General features: G+C 48.1%; 1 protein-coding gene across 11 annotated transcripts in view; it reads left to right on the top strand.

Moving 5' to 3' along the window:
* The window catches only part of SGMS1 (sphingomyelin synthase 1), a 96,164-nt gene that overhangs the window by 36,206 nt on the left and 38,698 nt on the right, over positions 1-21,260 (top strand). For 5 of the 11 annotated variants that reach the window (XM_077183434.1, XM_077183426.1, XM_077183429.1 and 2 more), the window contains one exon: positions 13,007-13,256. The exons of 4 other annotated variants lie outside the window; for them this stretch is intronic. The gene's annotated coding sequence lies outside the window, so the exon portion shown is untranslated. Of the gene's footprint in view, positions 1-4,223; positions 4,556-13,006; positions 13,257-21,260 lie in introns of those variants that run through there. 2 more of the 11 variants (XM_077183430.1, XM_077183433.1) reach the window with 2 other exon arrangements.

Genomic DNA, 21,260 nt, shown 5'->3' with positions numbered 1-21,260 from the left:
TGTACAAGAGGCACCATCCTTGTAAAAGTCTTGCTAAATCTGAAGCTCTTCTCCCTTTGTTTACAAAAACCCACCCATTGTTTCCATGTTGATGCACTGGTTGTTAAGTTTTATCTGGAGAATTCTGATGCTCAGCCAGGATCTGCTTCTCTGTGGTAATTTGAGGTGGGGTGAAAATGGACACTTCAAAGCAATCCTGTGTTGTCATCCCGTGAGTTTGAGACGCTGAAAACAGGGGGAAAAAAAATTAAAAATTTAAAGATCTGTGTCCCAGCAGGAGTTTGAGGCTACAGCTCTCCCCTGGGTGTAGTGTGAATATTAATGACACAGAACTGTGGGCACTGTGCACATGAAAAGGGGAAACCCAGGTGTGTTGAGCAGGAATCAGGTGTGTGCTGCAAGGTCAGTGAGGCTGGAGGGCAGCAATTGGTTACTAATAAAAATCCAGGTCATTTTCTGTGCACCTCCTTAGGGGTCACTTTGCTGGTGCTGCATGAGGAAATAATAAATGTAGGTGACCTAGGTATGTGTATGTGTATTTATTTGATGTTTTATTACCAAAAAACATCTTCAGCTGAGAGAGAGGAAGGCACATGAACAGCCAGGGATGTGGTTAATTCCTTGCTCTGCTGCTGTGGTTTAAGAAAAATTTTGGAAGCCTCTGTTTCAAGATATTGAGAGGTTACTGCATTTTGCAGGCTCTTTCCTGTCTCTGAAGCCTAATGCTTGTTTTCTGCAACACTGGCAGAAAGCAAAAGCATTATTAGTTTTGGGGTTTGTTCTGCTCTTGGGAGGCTTTTTTTCCTGAATTGGGAGGTTTCTTCACTGCAAATAGCTGCAAAGTCAAAGTAGAAAATGCATAAATATTCTTAGGGAAGGAGTAGATAACAGAACAAGCAACTGTAAAAATAAGTTTAGAAATCACTTTTTTCTCCGTGATTCTCCATGTCCTAAACCCTCCATCTCCAAAAAGAAAAAGGTTCAGTAAAGGATGATGAAGCTGATCAAAGGCATGGAACAGCTGTTGTAGAAAAGGAGATAAATAAACTTTGTCCCTTTAGCATGGAGCAGAAACGATTGTGAGGGGAAGAAGCGAGGAGAGGAATGTTAAGCAGATTGGGAGCTTTGCATCTTCCAAAGAAGATGACTGTACCCAAAAGAAAATCCCAAAAAACCAAAACAACAGGGAAGGAAGCAACGAGCTTATAAAAGGGAAAGCTTTTCTTTTGCTGGTGCACAGTTCTGCTGTGGTATTCCTGGTGGCCAGGATGGTGCTGGAAGGTGAGAGGTTCAAAGCAGGCTGGATAAAACCCATCCTGTTAAAAGCTATTGAAGACAGTGTCTCCTGGCTCAGGGAACAGTTATTAAAGCAGAGCTGGGAGGAATCCCAGGGTGTGTGAGGCTGCAGGGGCTCAGTGGGCACCTGGTGTCCCCTCCCTGCTCCAGCAGGGCCATGCCAGAGGCCAGGGCACAGCATTGTGTGCAGCCAGCTGTGGCCCAGCCCCTTGTTGTAAAAGGTATCAATGTCTGTGTTAAACTTTTTGTTTCAGAAACCTGAAACTTCCTTTTGTAAGCAGGTCAGAAATAACACCCAGCTGTTGTGTAGCTGTGTAGCACAGGGGCTACAACCTGGAGCAGCAGATGAAATGTGGGATTTCTTGGCTTCCAGACTGTTTCCTACTTTTGGTGGGTAATGGGAAACAGGCAAGCAGGAATAGCAAGTGATTCAGGTGACAGAAAGCTGGTGTTCAGGAGCAGATGATAGCAGCAGCTGTCTTGGCTGGTTGGGCTGTGCTCCTTCCCCAAAATCCTGCAGTCTGGAGCGTGCTGGGAGCGGGTGGGTTGGGGTGGCAGCTGCTGCTGGGGTGATGCTCAGGTTACTCTGGTGCACTGGAGGCTCCCTGCACACTCCATTGCCAGCCTGCTGCAATGTTTGGGTAGAGCTGGAAGGCTGGCATTGCACCTTCACCCAGTGAGGGTGAAGGTTTCTCAGCTGCACAGAGCTTTTTACCACACCCAGGGGGCTGCTTGGTGCCATCTGCAAGGACTGAATTTCCCTGGAGATGTTGACGTTCAGCGGCGTGTGGGTGTCAGGAGGCTTTGGGAGGTGGAGGAGGATGGAGTTGGAATAATGTCCTTTGAATCAGAGCTGTTTTGATCTGCTAGAAAGAAACTGGCTGCTGTAAAAGGAGGGGAGAAATCCTCAAACACTGGACTACTCTAGGATTTTGTGCAGAGAAGAAAGACTTGGAGCAGGAGCTGTTTGAGAATTGATCCTGGTCTGGGTGGGGTGGAAACCCAAGTGTGAGTGAGCATGTGTGGGGTCACTGACATGCTGCACACACATGCCCAACAGCCATGCCTTGAAAATGGAAAGAAACTCTTGGTTCAGAGCGCTCCAGCCCAAGGCATGGGCTTGATGACCTGTGTGATAACTTGGAGAGTAAATTCCAAGTGATTCATCCCTTTTCTGACCTCCCGAACTCTGACTGCTCGTGTCTGTTGCTGTCAAGTGGCTGCTTCTGTATTTATGGGCAAGGTGGAAACTACTGACCTGCTTTGCCTCCTCTGAAAGGCAAGTGATAGTTCTCTCTGAGGTGGCAGGGGTGCTATTTCTGCATGTGCCTGGACTAAATTTACTGCAGGGAACTGAAAAGTGTAGATGGTGACGACTGCTGGAAGGGAAAGCGCGTATTTACTGCTCCGTGGCAATAGATTTATAGACAGATAGTTTGGTTTGTAGATAAATATTGTTGCCTCTATTTCTGTAGCCATAAGCAGTAGATTTTAAAGCCTAAACTTTGCTATAATCTAGGGACCTTTTAATATTTTTTTTTCCCCTATCCCATCTGCTGAGTTCTTCAGTGGCGGCTGAGGCGTCACGTGGCGCCAGGAGAGCCAAGAGAAGTGACGCATCCTGGTCTCCCATGGTAACTCTGCTTTTCCTCTGCTTTTAGCTCCTTTGCTTTGCTCCCAGATGGCATAACCTGCCTGTGGGATTACACTGCCTCTTCTCACTCACAGGTGAAGCTGAGGTTGCAGGGTTTTCACACCCTGCAAACGGTTTGCACTCGCTAACCCAAATTGAAAGGGGAACAAAGAGCGCCACAAAACACAAAGGCTCCAAACCAACACCAAGCCCAGAAATCTCCCAGTTCCCCACCCAAACTTCTCAACATGCAGGAAGCATCGGTGGGAGTTTGCTCTTTGTTTGCCATTCAGGATAGTGAAGCTTGTCTGAGAAGTTTCTGCAAACCACAGGTAGATACCCTGCAAGTGAGGTACAATTCTCACCAAAGATTCACAATTGTCACCTAAATTTGCAATCTGGGTCTTGCAGTTCACACAGGTTTTGCTGCTGGAAACTTGTTAGGTGAGGCTTGCTCTTTGTTTGTTTTTTTTTTCCTCTTTCTTCACCACCCCCATCAGTTGTTTTTAACCCCTGGTTGCTGTATGCAGTTACTGCCTGCATTTTTGTGAGAAATATCCTACTTATACCCCAAGAAAAGCTCTTGGGTCTGCATCCAAATATACTGATATTTTTAATGATTTATTTTGAAAATACTTCTGATGTATTTTGAAAAAGGGATAATTTAATTATAGAATTATGAAATTATTTGGGTTGGAAGGGACATTAAAGCCCATCTTATTCCATCCCTGCCATGGCAGGGACACCTTCCACTGTCCCAGGCTGCTTCCAGCCCTGTCCAGCCTGGCCTTGGGCACTGCCAGGGATGCAGGGGCAGCCCCAGCTGCTCTGGGCACCCTGTGCCAGGGCCTGCCCACCCTGCCAGGGAACAATTAACTTAAAGCCATTTTCTGCTCCTGTCTTATATCCACTGTAACTTTATTGTATTAAACCAGCCATGGTATTTGCTGAGGCTGCAAATGGAGTAGCTCCTCACCAGGTGTAAACACTGAGTAGAGCCCTTGCAGTGAGAGACCTCAAACCTGGTTTTGTGCCCTGTTTCCAAACTCTTCTGTACCTGTTTTCTGTGTGCACTGAAGCACAGCTAAAGCAACGTATGTCTGGTTTAACTCTGCCCTGCCAATTGGATTTTTGCTTTAGGGCAAAGCTTTCACAAACCCAATTTATCCTCAGGGAGGAAGAAGAAAAAACTGGTTTTGCTCACACATAGTCCCCGTGTAGTGGAGGAGTCGGTGGTGAAGTTTTTCAGCGTGGCAGGATTTGCATTTCTGTTGCCACAGCTACAAGTGAGCTCACAGCATTTCAGTGCTCCGCCGGGGACGAGCAGGAGTTTTCAGAGTGAAGGCACCAGTGCACCCAGATGACTCATTCTGGTGTGTCCAAGGGCTGGGGAATCACTTCTTCAATGGGAGAGGATGCCCTGGTGTGCGGGGGAGGAGGCAGAGATGTAGTCTGAGCAGTTTGGGGCTGCCTGGATTTATTTGGGGCACGCAGGAGCTGGGAGATGTGTGCTGGGAAGAGGCTGCTGAGCTGTCACCTGATGCACAACATCCCTCTGGGCACCTGGATGTTGGGAAGTATCCCAGGATTCCTTTGATGTGCTTCCTCTGGCTTTGCTCCAAGCAGGTATTTAGTACAAATCTCTCTTCTCATCCTAATGGCACTGAATTCCCTTCTGTTGTGGTTCAGTTCCAGGCAGTCCATCCTGCTGCCCTGGGTTTGCATGGGGACTGCTGCTGCCTGGCTAAATCCAAACAATAGCCTGCTTGTGGCAGCTGAAAGTGGTGCTGGAAAAAAAAAAATCCCTCCTCTGTAATTGCAGGAAAAAAACAAGCCTGTGTGCAGCAGGAAGCAGCAAGACTCTATTAACTCATACTTTTAATTTTTTTCCCTGTGTCTTCTGCACAGTCTGTGATGATTTAAGCATAAATTGCTTAGGAAAAGTCCTTGGCCTGTTATGTAGTCACTGATTGCTTGTGTGGCAGAGGGTTGGGAGGTTAAGGTCTCCTCCAACCCAAACCATTCCATGATTCTGCAGTTTGGGTGCATGTCAGAGGATGGTTACCCTGAATCCAGAGATTTGCCATTGTAACCATTGTAAGTGTGAAATATTTAATTAGGAGATAATTCCCTTCATCTAGGCAAGATGTAAAAACTTTGACCTGTCTTGATGTCAGGTTTCTTCCTTTTCCCCAAAGAAAACCTGTCTGGGTGTCTTTCACCTCCAGGATTGCCTGCTCCTCTTGTATCAGTGTTTCATAAGCTGCCTGCAATGGCCTTTTCCTGCTGATTCTTACCCTTGGAATGGCCTACAAGAAGCTGTTTCCTGCATGTTATCACCTGCAAAGTGCTGCTGTGACACTGCTGAAAAGTCTGAGAGCTGTGGTGTGAGACAGAGGTTGCAGGGACAGAAAAGCTGGAGAAGGGAGAGAACTCTGATATGAGGCCAGCTCAGTTAATGCAGGGATCTGGAACTAAAGGGAGGAGCTGGATCTGAAGTGTTGAGAGCAGTTGTGACACTTTTTTCCCCAACAAACAGCTGTGACTTGTCACACAGGTCACTTCAGAGACTTCAGAGGCATCCTGTCTATTCACCTGGGCTCATTTAAAAAAATATTCATTATTGCTTTTGCTTGGTGCTGTTGGGATTTTGAATTTCTATGTTTGAAAGTGCTTTTGTATTGATAATGTGCTTAAGGGGGTTTTTTTTGCTGTGTTGGAGGCCTTTTTCTGCTGTGACTTCTTATTTTTGGAGCTATGGGTGTGTAGGTTTATGGATTAAAATAAACAAGGAGGGGGAGAACCCTCCAAACAAAGCCCAACAAGGAGCTCAGGAATCAAATGGAAACTGTGACACAGAGGGAGGACAAGGGTTTAGGGCAGCACAGATACAAAGTGAGGTCTCCAGGGGATGTCTTTGCACAGGCAAGAGGGATGATAGCCCAGAGAGCAGTGACTTTTCTCATCTGTAGGTCAAGGGCAGGGCCATCTCCACTTTGCCTTCATGTGCACTCTGGAATAGACTTGAAAAATTCAGCTTGTGTTTGACAAGGAAATGCCAGGTGCCATGGCAGGTGGAACAAAACAAGCAGCAGATCAAACTGAGGGGCCACTGGCCACCAAAGCTCTAGGAAGGGGCATTTTCCAGCTTATGGGAGTGTGGTGTGGTGGGGTGGGCAAGGAAGCAAAACAGCTAAATTATGGATTTGTTACTTGGATTGATGATCAAATGGGAGAAGTCTGAAGGCTATAATAGAGCCAGGAGTGCCAGAATTGTGAGGCACAGGAATGGTGCTTCTCAGTGCTTTTTTTGGACGAGGCTGGCCAAGGAACAAAGGTCAGGATGACTGGGGAAAGCCTTTTGGCACCAGCACGGTGCTGTCTGCAAGTGAATTTATCCCTGCAGGCAGCTGCTCACCCCAGCAGCCCAATTTTGGCTTTTGTTGTTTGGTTGTTTGTTTGTTCTCCTCTTAGTAACTCTCCAAACCACCCTGCAGGGTGTCTGCTTGCACCTAAGGGATTACCTTTGTGGGCAGGAGAACAAAGAAGAACAACAGAGCTGCTGTCCTGGAGATTTTGGGCTACCTGTGGTCCCTGTGTCACTGTCATGAGCCTCTGCAGGTCACACAGTGTCTGGCTGCTCTCACTCTTGTCCAAAATCTCACTCTTGGTCCAAAATCCAAAAGGATTTTGTGGTCTGTTCCCCTGGTGGAAGCCAAAGGAGTGGATCTGAGCATGAAAATTATTGGAACCATGGTAGTGGATCTGGTTTGGATGGATAAAGGTGCAATTAAGGCTTGAGAGAAATGTTTTGAACACTTGTGGAGAGTTTGGATGGATGAAAGGGCTCTGCAGGATCCAGCAGAGCCTGGGGAAGTGCTTACCCAGAGTGTATTGGCACAAGGTGTCCCTTGAGTTCCTTTCACCTTGAAAAGACAAATTAAAAAGGGGTTTCTGCTGCCCAGTGGGCTCTGTGGGGTATTTATATTGGACAGTGTTGTTTCCCATGGGAATCCTTCTCCTTCCTTTCTAAGGGACTTGTTTTGATCTCACATTGTGGTGGGATTTAATGCTTCCAGTACAAGAAATTAAACAAAGGTTTAAAAATAAAAATATCCCCCAAATCTCAGAATGACTTTTGAACCAGCACAGGCAGGAGAGAATCCCCATGTGGATTATTTGCTCTCTTGGGTTTTGATCTTGTTTTTTTATTGGCCCTAAAAATGTCCAGAGGTTACAATTAGAATAATAAACATTTACAAGGGAATTTTCTACAGTCAGCTTTCATTTAGCACTGAAAGCCCTGAAAAGCCTGGTCCATTTTGGGATGCTGAAGACAAAGTGAGTTTTTTCCTGTTTTATTTAAGAGCTGCATGATGGATGTGGAAGCTTGAATTTTCCTTTATTTAGTAGTGTACCAAAAGCAGTCTTTTGCTGTATAAACAAAGGGTCACATTCATAACAGCAAGAGCAACTAAGCAAGGGCAGTGACTTAGGAGGGGAATATCTTGGTATTGCAAGTGTTTAATGAATAATGGAGGTCTTTTGTGCCAAAATCTTTCTGAATTTGTGACACATTGACCACACAAAGTCCTGCAGCATTTCCTAGGCAGGAGGGAGAGCTGCTGTGTCCATCTCTGTCACACTGCCCTGTTACATGGTGTATTTGGGGAAGGAACACTGCTCCTTTTGTCACCAGATGAATGATCCTAAACTCTGTTTGGGTTCCTGCTGGGTGAGTCTGTGATGGAAACCTGTGCTCTGTTGGTTTTATGGTTGGTCCCCATCCATGCCCTCAGTGAGTGCAGGGATGTTCCCTGTGCTTCAGTTCCTGCTTTTTGGATTCAGGACCACTCCAAAAATACATTTTGGCTATGTAGCTGAGTCAGGTGATCCCCAGGCTCCAGATCTGCTTCTTTGGGGCAGGATGGAGTCCAGGCTGCCTCTGGATTGATGTGCAATTTCCATATATGATTATTTCTCTTCATGTGTGTGTGCCTGTGTTTTTATTTCTCTGGTTCCCTGAAACTTTGGCCAGTTGTTCCTTTCTCTGCCAGCAGCATGCCAGGATCCTTGAGGTGGATCTCAGCAATGTGCTGGACATGCAGCATCCCTGATTCCCCACTGGTTTGCTTTGTTCTGGGTTCCAGTGCCAGCTACAACCTCCTGGTACCTTCCAGCTGGGGAAGGAGCCACTTTCCAGGGTAACAGCAGGGTAACACAGAGACAGGGCTGGTGATGCTTTGCTGGCAGTGAGGAGCTGAGCTGGGCTGGAATTAGCAGCCTCTCTTTTCCCTCCAAGTCCAGAGTAGTTCTCTCTGTGTTTAGTTGGTTCTGCTTTATGGGCTTTGATTCAGTGTGAAACAGTTGCTTGTGCTGCCCAGGAGGAAAGTCCTGTATAAATGGGAATTGTTGTGTGTCCTGAGTGCCACAAGTGTAAGGCAAGTCCTCAGCCTCCCCAGGAGGAGCTGCTTTGATATTTGGAGATGCTGCTCTGGTCTTTGTGTTCACAGCTGCAGGAACTGTAAAGATGAAACTGTGAGCTGAGAACCTGAGCCCCTGTGCAGATCTTGTTTTGGGGCTGCCTTTTGGTGCACCTACTCAAGGAATCCCAGAAGAGTTAAAAGGAACTCTAAATCCCACCCAGTGCCACCCCTGCCATGGCAGGGACACCTTCCACTGTCCCAGGCTGCTCCAGCCTGGCCTTGGGCACTGCCAGGGATGCAGGGGCAGCCCCAGCTGCTCTGGGCACCCTGTGCCAGGGCCTGCCCACCCTGCCAGGGAACAATTCCTCATTCCCAATGTCCCATCCAGCCCTGCCCTCTGGCACTGGGAGCCATTCCCTGTGTCCTGTCACCCCATCCCTTGTCCCCAGTCCCTCTCCATCTTTCCCATCAGCTTCTTCAGGCCCCAGTTTGGTGACCCCAGAGCTTCTCCTCTCCAGGTGAGCAGCCCCAGCTGTGCCAGCCTTTCCTCCCAGCAGAGCTGCTCCATCCCTCTGCCCATCCTGGTGCCTGCCCTGGGCTCTCTGCAGCAGCTCCAGGTCCCTCCTGTGCTGGCCCCAGGGCTGGCCCAGCTCTGCAGGTGGGGTCTCACCTGAGCCCAGGGCACAGGGGCAGAATCCCCCCCTCCCCTGCTGCCCACGCTGGGGCTCAGCCCAGGGCACGGGGGGGTTCTGGCTCCCAGCTCTGCCCCCAGCACCCCCAGGGCCTTCCCCAGGGCTGCTCTCAGACACTTCCCAGCCCATCCTTTTGTGTTACACTAGAATCCAGCTTGGTAGACACAAGAGGAGCAGTCCATAAAAACCTTCCCAAGCTCCTGGATGGAACCATGGTGTGGCTTAGGGCCACAGACCCTGGCAGAAAATGCACCTGCTTGGGGCAGGGACTGGGCCAGCTGACCCCAAGAGTTCCTTACAACATGGGGCACCTGGGTTTGGTGACACCAGGCTAGCACAGGGACAACAGCTATGGCAAGAAGCCAGAACCCTGGATGGCCTTAAATCCCTGTGAGCCAATGATTGCAGGGAGTCAGTTTAAAACTGCACTGGTGCCTTTTTTTGTTTGGTTTTTTTTTGGTTTTTTTTTGTTTTTTTTTTTTTTTGTTTTTTTTTTTTTTTTTTGTTTTGTTTTGTTTTGTTTTTGTTTTTGTTTTTTTTTTTTTTTTTTTTTTTTTTGTTTTTTTTTTTTTTTTTTTTGCTATGTGAAGAGACCCTGAGTGCCCTGGCCCCAGCTGTGCCAGCTGCTACCACAGCAGAGCCCAGCTGGGCTCTCCCTGTCCCTGCTCTGCCCCCAGTGTATTTGCAAAGAGAGGAGGAGGAGGTGTGCTAAACTGAGAAGCAGGCAAGGCAAATGCACTGACAGTTAGAGAGAAACATGTTTTATTAGGAGTTTTTGGACAAAACCATGGGTATTGCATGGAGTCTTCCCTATCCCTCCTCTTTAGGGTGAAATATTGAGAATTTTAAGATCAATTTTGTACTTCCCTCTATTGCTGATCGCTCTCACTTGGCCTCTTTTGCCAAACCACCTCCAGCTGTGGGAACAGGGAATGTTGGAGATGTAAAGAAATCAAAATTTTAATTTATCTCTTGTGCCTTCAAATAAAAAACTTTAGTATTTCTGTTGGTTTACACCAGCAAGAAGTAGTTGCCTGCTAAGTTAATGAAGATTTTGGCCTGTAAACCTAAGTGATATCCATGTCTGACTCTTCTTGCTTTGTTCTAAGAGAGGATAATCATCCTCTGGTTTTTAGAGAGAGCATTTGTGGGGCTGAGGGCTTTTTTAAAGCATTCATCCCAGTGGTGATGTTTGAGAAAAAGAAAAAAAGAAGGCAGAAGGGAAGCAAAAATCGAGGGAGATGGAGACTGTAAGGGACCTTTATGGAATGGGAGTGATCAAACCCCTCCTGCCTGGCCTGTTCACTTGTCTGTGACCCCTGTGTCACACTGAGAAAGCAGAAATGGAGCCAAACCATGGCCAAGGTGAGTGAGCAAGGGCTGGGAGCTGAGTCTGGGCCTCAGGAGTGAGACAGGGCACAGGTCAGGTGTTGCTGCTGGGCTGGGGGGTGCCCTGTCAGCGCTGTGACATTGTGGCACTGTGCCTTACACTGCTCCTGGGGGTATCACACATCACATCCAGGCTGGGAGAGGGACTGGCTGAAGGCTCAGGGGATCCCAGCCTGCCTGAGCCTGGCATGGACCTCTGCAAGGTCACCTTGGCAAGCAGGGTCACCCAGAGCTGCTTGTCCAGGGCCATTTGCCAGACTCTGCCCGTGTCTCTGCCACTGAGGAGTGCAGAACTTCAGGAATGCTGTCACCTGTGCTGAGTAGAGGGGAAGGATCACTCTTGTCATGCAGCTGGTGGCTTTTTGTGCTGGCTCTTGGGAGTTGTTGTCATCTGTCCTGCTTGGCAGAGCTGTCCCCAGCCTGTGCTGGCTCCTGGGGTCACTCTCCCCTGGTGATGTTTTGTTTGAACACTTTGAGGCTCTTGCCTGCCCTTTGCTCCAGACTTTTAGAGTTGATCCAAGTGGCAGTGTGACCCTCTGGTGTACTGGCCACTCACCCCAGTTATTGTGTCACCAGCAAAGTGCTGAGGGCACACTCTGTGCATCCTCCAGGTCAGTAGAAGAGGTTAAAGGATTTTGGCTCTCATATCAGCCTGTGGAAGGTGTCTGTCCTCCAACTGGACTTTGTGGCACTGACCTCTCCCTACTGGGCCACTTTTCCACCCACCTCCCTGCCCTCCTGGCTGCTCCACACTTTGCCAGCTCATCTGAGGGTGTGAGAAGAGCCAGGGTTGAAAGTCTTGCCAAAGCCAAGACAGACAGCATCCTCTGCACTCCCTCCATCCACTGAGATTGTTTCATCCTAGGAGGAGGTCAGGCTGGTGAAACAGGATTTTCTCCCTTTGTATGTCCATGCTGGCTCTCCTGATCACCCTCTTGTCCTTCAGGTGACTGGAGATGGTTTCCAAAGTTCACCAAGTGTGGCCTCACAGTGACAGCAGCCAGCTCCCTCAGCACTTGTGGATCCATCCCATCAGGTCCCATGGGATGAATATGTCCAGCCTATGTCCCCTAACCTGATCCTTTTCCACTAAGGATGAGTCTTCCTTGTCTGGATTTCCCCTTTGGCCTCAGGGGCCTGCAGTTCCTGAAGGTTGGCCTCACTGGCACCCTTCACACCCCTTGTCAGATTCCATTTCAGATGTGTTCTGGCTCTCTTAGCCCCATCTCTGCCCCATCAGTGCTCCCAGATCCCTCCTGGCTCACCTGCAGGATCAATGTTCCAGATCCCTCCCGGATCACCTGCAGGATCAATGTCCCAGATTCCTCCTGGCTCACCTGCAGGATCAATGTCCCAGATTCCTCCTGGCTCACCTGCAGGACCAATGTTCCCAGATTCCTCCTGGATCACCTGCAGGATCAATGTTCCCAGATTCCTCCTGGCTCACCTGCAGGATCAATGTTCCAGATTCCTCCTGGATCACCTGCAGGATCAATGTCTCAGATTCCTCCTGGCTCACCTGCAGGATCAATGTTCCAGATTCCTCCTGGCTCACCTGCCCCTGCCCTGCTCTTTGCACTTGGCTCTGATCAGGAGCTCTGTGCTCCTCCATGGGGGCCTCCTGCCCACTCAGCTGGATCAGCTGCTTGTTGGGATGGTCTGTCCTTCAGCCTGGCGGAGATGATCAACCAGCTCTTTTGGGCCCCTTTTTCTTTTTATCAACCAGCTCTTTTGGGTCCCTTTTTCTTTTTATCAACCAGCTCTTTTGGGTCCCTTTTTCTTTTTATCAACCAGCTCTTCTGGGTCCCATTTTCTTTTTATCAACCAGCTCTTTTGGGCCCCTTTTTCTTTTTATCAACCAGCTCTTTTGGGCCCCTTTTTCTTTTTATCAATCCGCTCTTTTGGGCCCCTTTTTGTCAACCAGCTCTTTTGGGTCCCTTTCCTCTCCAAGCCCCTGGGGTTCTCCAGGCATACCCCTGAAGATGATGCCTGTTCTCCTCAAGTCCAGGGCTGTGGTGCAGCTTTGTCCCTGAGTTCCTTCCTTTGAGGGCTCTGAGCTCCATGGTCAGTGCAGCCAGAAATGCCCAGACCTTCACACCCCTGACCAGTTCTTGTGTCTGTGTAAGGATGAGCTCCACTCCCAGGGGCAGAGGAGAGAGATGAGATGCATGAGATGAGATCCAGCATCCCAGGGTGTTCCAAGCCCCATCCAACCTGTCCATGGCCACTTCCAGGGATGCAGGGGCATCCCCAGCTTCTCTGGGCAATGGCCCCTGGAGCCCTGCAGGCTCTCCTGCGTGCCCAGCTGGGTGGGTGGGTGCAGGTGGCTTTGCTGGTGTTTATTTGGACGTGCAGCCGTGTGTGCGAGCTCCAGGGTGGCAGCAGAAATAGCACAGCTCCTGGCAGAGCCCGGGATATGTGAGAACCTCCCTCTCTGGCTGCATGCGTGCAATATTGCTCTTGGCTCCTTCAGCCTGGCTGTGGTGTCCGAGTCGAGGCTGTGTGTGTAGCTTGAGGAAAAGAAAAGCTTTCTTTCTGTCTGATATTCTCCCCTCCTTGCGTGTTTGCAGTCTCTCCAGAAGGGCCGTGCTTCTCCCTCCTTCTCCTCTGCCTATTTATATCCGCCGTGACGTTGCAGGAGTGTTTGCTTTGGAAGAAATCTCTCCGTCTGTCTGAGCCAAACTGAAAGCAAAGCCGCAGGAGAAAGCATTCCGAGCTGCAGGAGAAAGCAAAGCATTCCTTTCTTCTCCTGCTGGGGAGAAGGGAGGCCTGGGGACTCGGAGGAAATGATCACCTGGCAAGGACAGGAAGCCTGGCAAGGTAAACGCCTTTTTCTGTTTGACTAATGCACCGACATCCACCCCCAAAAGCCCTGAACTTCTCATTCCGGGAGGTGGAGGCGTGAAACTCTGGGGTGGTTTTTAGAGAGGAGCTGTGAAATGAGTTGCCGAAAGCCTCCAGGCTCAGGACAATGGCTCTTTAATAATCCAGCGAGATTTGTCTCATCAGCACAGCATCACAGCTCAGGGATTGCTGTGCCCCCCTCATCGAGGGATGCACAGGGGCTTTTCCTTCTCCCCCCTGCTCCCCAAATACTGTGATTGCACCGTGGAAGTGATTTTCTTACAGTAAAGTTGAATTTTGCCTCATCTGTACCTTTCTAAGCCCTTCGGAACCCTGGCTCTGAAACTTCCCAAGCCTTTCTATCTTTATTGTGCTGGGTCTGAATTTAAAATAAGAAATTTAGGTGCTAGTTTTATAAAGGTATAAACTGAATTGTCTGTATTGTGTTTATAGGGTAGTTTGCAAAATTAGAGCATTTACTTTTGGTAAAGGCCAAGGTTTTCTGACATCTGAAGCTGCATTTGCTACTTTTTGCTGCTTGTGAGCTGTAGAAGACACAGAAAGTAACACTGGAAGGTTTTGAAGTGCTCAGTATGAAGCTGAGCATGTTTGAGCCCTGGTTTTTTGCAGAAGTGCCAATCCCTCAGCAAATATAACAGTCCAGCATAAATAAACAGCCAAGAGAGAGAGTCTGCCTCTCTAGAAAGTTGAAGTATTTACCTTCACTGTTTTACTCCCTGTTAGATATTTTTAACTCCTAACCAAACTACATTTTTGTCACCTGTAATTGCAGGGGTAAAACCTCTGACAGTGATTTTTAGGAAACACAACAGGCAGTGGAAGTTCTTTGGAAATGTTCTGGATTGGAGCTCTTTGGTGTGGATGGAGGAGAAATGGGGCTGTTCTTGCTCTAGGAAATCGTGGGTGCAGCACAACAGTACCCAAGGGAGGTCAGCCTTTGGGAGTAGCTACAGGTCCTTAAAAATACCAGGGGTTTCTTTGACTGAGGGCATGGCAGGGATGGTGGTGTCCCCAGTTTGAGATACACACCCACCTACCCCACATAACTCCTGTGAAATCAGCTCTGTGATACCTTGGGAATCCATTGGCAATAACCAGGAGACAGCAGGGCATCACAGAATCACTGAATCATGGAATGGCTTGAGTTGGAAGGGACCTTAAATCCCATCCAATGTCACCCCTGCCATGGCAGGGACACCTTCCACTGTCCCAGGCTGCTCCAGCCTGGCCTTGGGCACTGCCAGGGATCCAGGGGCAGCCCCAGCTGCTCTGGGCACCCTGTGCCAGGGCCTGCCCACCCTGCCAGGGAACAATTCCTCATTCCCAATGTCCCATCCAGCCCTGCCCTCTGTCATTCTGAACCCATTCCCTGTGTCCTGTCTCTTCATCCCCAGTCCCTCTCCAGCTCTCCTGGAGCCCCTTTAGGCCCTGGCAGGGGCTCTGAGCTCTCCCTGGAGCTTTCTCCTCCCCAGCTCTCCCAGCCTGGCTCCAGAGGGGCTCCAGCCCTTGGAGCATCTCCATGGCCTCCTCTGGACTCACTCCAGCAGCTCCAGACCCTTCTCCTGTCAGTGTCCAGCAGAGTGAAGCCCCTTGAGTCTGCTCCTGGAGAGGGGTTTTTGGTCTTCTGGGGTTTGAAAACAGGAACATAATCTGTGTGTTGTGACTGGTGTCAAAAACAGAAATGCAAGTGCCAGCACAGTAAATGCCAGCCAAAATAGGCATGATGAATGCCAGGGGAAAGGTATTTGGCCATGCCTTGATTTAGCTGCTCTGTGTGTGCTGCAGCATAATATGTTTATTTAAGTTTAGTTTAATTAGTGTGTGATTATGGGGATTTTTGAAGGAGTTTCGAATGAGTTAGAGATGGGACTTTTGAGTTGGTTTTGATGATGTGGTTTATTTTTTTATCTTTTTTTATAGGTAGGAAGGATGAGTTTGGTTCATATTGTTACAGTATGGTGTAGAAGGTCACAAGACTTTTAGTTACAAGATTTTTTTAGGAGTTATTTACTAATAAAACACTGTTAATAAGGATATTTATGTTTTTGACTTAATTTTAAAATATTTTGTCTTATGGGTTTATGATATAGTATAAGTTTTTTTAGTTAATTATGTTATAACACACAAACTTGCAGTACTATATTTTAATCTCTTTATTTACTTTTGTAACTACTTTATTTTTTATATTTTAAATTCTAAAACTCTTTTTCTAAACTTAATTTTACATGCTTCTCCTTTAAACTATAAATCTACATTTTAACTTCTAGTACTTAAGTTCAAAAGCCTTTCCCAAGATCTCAAATCAAATCCTATATTTAATTCTAAACAATTCTTTAACTTACAAAATTCTTTAGCTAACAAACCCAAAGTTCTAAAAGCTCCTTACATTTCAAATTCCAACACATGATGAAGCCCAGACAGAGCAGGGTGCCCAGAGCAGCTGTGGCTGCCCCTGCATCCCTGAAGTGCCCAAGGCCAGGATGGACTTTGGGGCTTGGAGCAGCCTGGGATGGTAGAAAGTGTCCCTGCCATGGCAGGGGTGAAATGGGATGAACTTTAGGGTCCCTTCCAATCCAAACCATTCCATGATTTTATGCTTTTTGTGGTCAAAGCTGCTGAGACTTGGCTTTGGTGGGAGCAGGATGAAGTTCCTTCAGTTCCCTGTTCAAGTTCCTGTTTGGAATTGTAGTGAGAGACACATAATTCAAATGTTTGTAGGAAAGTGTTCCTGTAAGAAATACGAGTTGGGATTTCATTGAATGCTGATTTTTTTAGGACATATATCCCAGAAAGCAGAATTTTAATGGTCCTGGTAGGAGGACCAGGCTGTTATTTTTCATGCTTACACAGAGCTTGAACATTTTTTAAGAATAAATTGGACTGAAGGTCAAAGTTATAAAAATAAGGTCTAGCAGGCCAAATTTTTATTGCATTTTGATCATTGGTGGAGATAAAAGTACAGTTAGATTTTATCTGAGTGACACCAAAACAGCCTTTGCTTGTGGTGGCATTGCTGCCTATTCCCTTTTTTGTAGGATGAGATAAGGGGACATATAAACACACTTCCCCTGAAAACCTTTTAAGCCTTTGAGATTAATGCCTCTGGCTTCCTGAGCATAATCTGTTCTTTGCAGCTCTTAATTAAGGTCATCCTGAGAACCCAGGTGAACTTGTGGCCGGGGAAGTCACAAGCAGGAGGATGAGAGCTGGAATGATGGGATTGCACAGCTCAGCCATGTTTGGAGCCCTGAAATGGGATCCTGGGAATACAACACCCTGCAGCCCTCACAACCAGCTCCTTATCGCTCCTGATGACTTGTTCCCTTTGCCCTTGGGGCAGAGGAAGTGTGTGTGTGAGTATTGATCCACATCATGCTTATTAATGACAAAGGTATTGGATAGGTGGACATGTCAGGGCTGTTTAACCTTTGGATATTGACTGCCAGCTCCCTAGGGAGAAGGGACCTGGAGGCTGGGATGAATTGGGAGCTGGAGGCTGGGATGAATGAACTGGAGGCTGGGATGAATTGGTGATGGGTGTTTTATCTTCACTCTCTTGGAGTAGAGTGTCCCAGTGCTGGGTCTGCTGCCTGGCAGGAGCAGGAGGTGTAATCAGGTGTCTGAGATAACAAACATCTTGCTGAAGAGCCCCAGGAGTGGATTTCTGACTGCTTGGTGTGGCTGTGGCGTGCAAGCAAACACTCAGGATGTGGAGACAGGGTTGATTTATCTTTAACAGGAAAAAGCCCCCTCCACACCCACGAGCCCTGCTGTTGAACTTTAGCACCAAGCATCATCCTGTATTAACTCCTGCTTTGTTTTTGGGGTTGTGGCTGGGTTTATTTTTGGTTGCTTTGGGTTTGTTGTTTGGAAATGTTTATTTTGCTTGATGGTGTCTAAGGCCTTAACAAAGCCAGAGCATCTGACAGTTCCAAACTGCTGCTATAGAAACCAGTAGCCTTGTCCCAAGGTTTGGGGCAAACAGCAAACTCTATAGATGGAAAAATCAGTGGGACACCAGTCTATGTCCCATTACACTGTTTGGTGAGGAAACTCTCTGTAACAGAGGCCTTTGGGTTGAAATTTTGGGTTTGGAAGAGACAGAAGCAAATTGGAATTTTGAGGCGGTGGCTTTTTTAACCAGAGGTTTTTAACACACCTGGGTGGTGAGATTTCTGGGAGGGCAGAATAAGTGGATCAGGGAATAGGAGTGGCACTTCCCAAGCTGGAAGTGCTGGATGTGGGATGCAGTCACGTGGGAATGATGCCCACGTAAAAATGTCCTTATTGTTGAGTGGGGGGGTTTGAAAAGGGTGTCTCCTTTCTATTTTTCTCTTTTTATGGAAAGCTTCACTCTTCCAGGCTCAAAAGGGACCTCAGTAGTATTAAATTGTTTGACCTGGGTTTGTGATTGCACATACCCTGGATGGAATTGCCATTCCAGAGTGTTTTCCCTGGAGAGGTGCTGGGTGTTCAGCTCTGCAGAGCCACCCCTGGGACAGTCCATGTGTTTCTCCAAGGATCTAAAGGTCAGCCACAGCCTTGAACCAAAAAGAACAGAAGGCTGGGCACCTGGGCAGCACCCCTGATGAGCAGAGTGAGGGTTTTATCCATTGAGATTAGATGAGAGCTCCAGGAGCTGCTTGGATGATGGGTGGCATGGAGTGAAGACACCTCACTGGGAGGTCCCGTATCCTGGTGGTCCTCAGGGGTTTGGGATCCCACTGCTGCTCCTGCCATCCCTTTCAGAGTGACACAGGGAAGGTGTGTGATCCCTCAGAGCTGTGCCAGTGTGAACAGGGGTTTGTAGGGTTTGAGTGGACTGGGAGTGCCCAGCTCAGCCAGGCAGAGCATCCCGGGTTGCAAAACTGATGCTGTGAGGGCAAAGGACAACCACGTGTCCAAACACAGCAGCACGAGGTGTTTCTTCACTCCCTGCTGAACCGGGAGCAGGAGGAGCTTCCAGCTGATTTTCCAGACGATTCTGGTTTGCTGCCAGGGTTTAAAATACACCTTCCCTCTTGCATACGTGCTGGAGCACATGATGCTGAAATTGGAGGAATTCTGCTCAGGGAACTCAGTTCAACTTGCAGGCAAGGCTGAGCTTTTTTTAGGGAGAGAGGGAGCAGGGTGGTTTCCTGCGGACGTTGCTCTGTGAGTCACACGTTACATGACACAGCATTCCTCCCGGGAAACTTCATTGCTGGAACTGATGAGCACATCAGCACTCTGGAATCTCCCTTTGTCTTAGCAAACACACCTAAGCACTTCACCTGCTGCTTCTGGAAGTTGTTCTGATAGTACTTCTGAGATTTTAAACTCAGCTGTTTCAGAGTTTTTAGTTTCTCTCAGAACCCCATTAATATCAATATTTTTAGTTTCAAAAGTAGCTGTCCATTAAGAGCCTTCTACATAAGAAGTTGTAATGGCTTTTAATGCTGTAACACAGATGAAATAATAATTATTATTTAATTACACGTGTAATAATGAAGTTTCACATTACTTCTCTAAGTGTTTTAATGCAAACACTTTTAAGGTCAGAGTAGCTTTATAATTCTCCTGTAGCACATTTTTTTTGAAGTGTCAGTGACCAGGACAAGTTACTTGAATGGACAGACCAAAAAAAAATGCTTTGAAGATTTTTTTTGGTATATGTGAGGTGGATGTATAGATTTACATTGCTGATGTGAAGCCCTGTGAACACATCACACAGGCACAGTGCTGGGCTGGCCCTGCTGCTCAGGGACCTCCAGGGCTGGGTCCAGTTCTGGGTCCCCAAACATGGAGGGGCTGGAGCCCCAGGAGGGGCTGAGGGAGCTGGGCAGGGGCTGAGCCTGGAGCAAAGGAGGCTCAGGGGGCCCTTGTGGCTCTGCACAACTCCCTGCCAGGAGGGGACAGCCAGGGGGGGCCGGGCTGTGCTGCCAGGGAACAGGGACAGGACAAGGGCAAAGGGCCTCAAGCTGGGCCAGGGGAGGCTCAGCTTGGACAGCAGCAGCAATTTCTGCATGCAAAGGGTGCTCAGGCCTTGGCAGGGGCTGCCCAGGGAGCTTTGCAGTGCCCAGCCCTGCAGGTGTCCCAGCAAGGGCTGCAGGTGGCACTCAGTGCTCTGGGCTGGGGACAAGGTGGGCACTGGGCACAGCTGGCACTCCATGGGCTGGCAGGGATTTTCCAGCCTCAGGGACCCTGGGGTTCTGAGCAGTTTTTTCTCACTTGCCCTAGACTTTTGTTGCCACCCTCAGTGCTGGATTTCACCTGCTAATACACATTTTCTGATGGATAAGGTAGAAGGGGGCTCAACATAATCTGACTGGTTTTGGTGTTTAGGCAGATTTAAGCTGTCAGGGCAAGGAGAGCCTTTTCCCAGGCCTTTGGAAGGACATTCGAAATGCACGTGGTGCTTGAATGATCAACACACATCAGCACTGGAGCTCTGGCGTAGCTGCCCTTTCTCCTCAGTGCCAGCAGTCAGCCTCAAATCTGTTTTTTGTCACATTGCTTCTGTTTTTGGTGGGAAAAAAACAACATCTCTGTGGCCATCTCTGTTCTTCAGGTGTTTTTGGGGCGATTGTCACTCTCCTGTTGAAACAGGATGGGGAAAGGTAGAGGTGAAACAGCAACAGCCACTAAACTGAGGGCAGTAGTCCCAGATATCCAGTCCTATAGAAAGAAAATTATGTCATCAGCTCAGGCTGTCCTCTCTCTCAGCCCTTAGGCTAAATATGTCCTGGCTGCACTGTGTAGGGGAAAAAAACACCCTGCTTTGCACATCCAGTGGAAGAGTTGATTGTGTTTCTTTTTATTTGTTTAGGGCTTTGCAGGGTGTTATGTTGTATCTGTCTGGACAGATGCAGTATTTAAATGCACCACGGTTGAAAAGGTGTTCTCAAAGCTCACTTTTAATTACCTGTAATACTCGTCCAACTGTCTTCTGTTCTCCCTTCTGGCCCCACCTTACTCCTGGGAACACAGGGCTGCCTTTGTTATGTGCCTTGAGGTCACTGAACTCACACAGGCCTGGATCATGGGGGAAAGAAATATCACCAAGATAAGATCTGCTGGAGGAGCACAAGAGCATTTCTGTCAAATATGAACACATTTATTGTCTGGAGGGAGTTACTGAGTTGGCCTCTGGCCTCACCAGGTGACTTGTGCTGTCCTGAGAGGTGTGTGAGGGCCCAGAGTAGACACGAGTGTCCTCAGCATAACAAGGAGTCCTTCTTGGCCTGTGGCATCTTCTAATTAAGCTGTGGATTCCTCATATATATTCTCAATGGGAGGGATTTACAGGATTGGTACTGACTGAATTATGTCTAAGGAATCTTTAGGTGATGAGCAATTACTGTTTTCACTCCAGAATCCCTCCTGGAAAGGGGGGCCAGGTTGGGCAGATGACATCTGTTGAGTGTTACAGAGCCCAGTCACTAAAAGACTGCTGGGAAACAAAAACAGAGCTCACTGGTGCCTCATTCCATGTCTCAGATTTTAAATAAAATGGGCTGAGTTGAACTTGACCGTAGGCCATTTTTAGGTGTCTAAACTTTGTGGAGGAGCTGATGGTGAGCACATTGTTCCACTGGATATTTGGCTGTCTCTGTGTGTTAGGAAAAGGCACTGCTGGGCCATGTTCAGGGGTGTGGATCTACTAACAAACCCCAAAGCAGCTACTCCTTTAAAATACTTGTTTTCTGTGTGATAGGATGACTGTGGAAGGATTTCTATGTGCAGCTTCTGAAAATTCTTTTTCCACCCTGTGGCTCTGCAGATTCCTCGGTATTCCTGGCAACAGGCTCCCTCTCTCGGGATGGAGCTCAGAAATGCTGCTATTTGTTACTGCTAGTGCCTATTTTTAAGTTTCCACATTATTTCATCCGTGGCGTGGAAGCAGGCTGCTTCCTACGCCTCTGACTTCACTCCTGGACAGTGTCTCTGTTGGATCCAGCAGGCTCGGGAGAGTCCGTG

Source organism: Agelaius phoeniceus, chromosome 9 (genome assembly GCF_051311805.1).
Source record: "Agelaius phoeniceus isolate bAgePho1 chromosome 9, bAgePho1.hap1, whole genome shotgun sequence".
Lineage (NCBI taxonomy): Eukaryota > Metazoa > Chordata > Aves > Passeriformes > Icteridae > Agelaius > Agelaius phoeniceus.
This window is presented reverse-complemented; position numbering and strand designations above follow the sequence as displayed.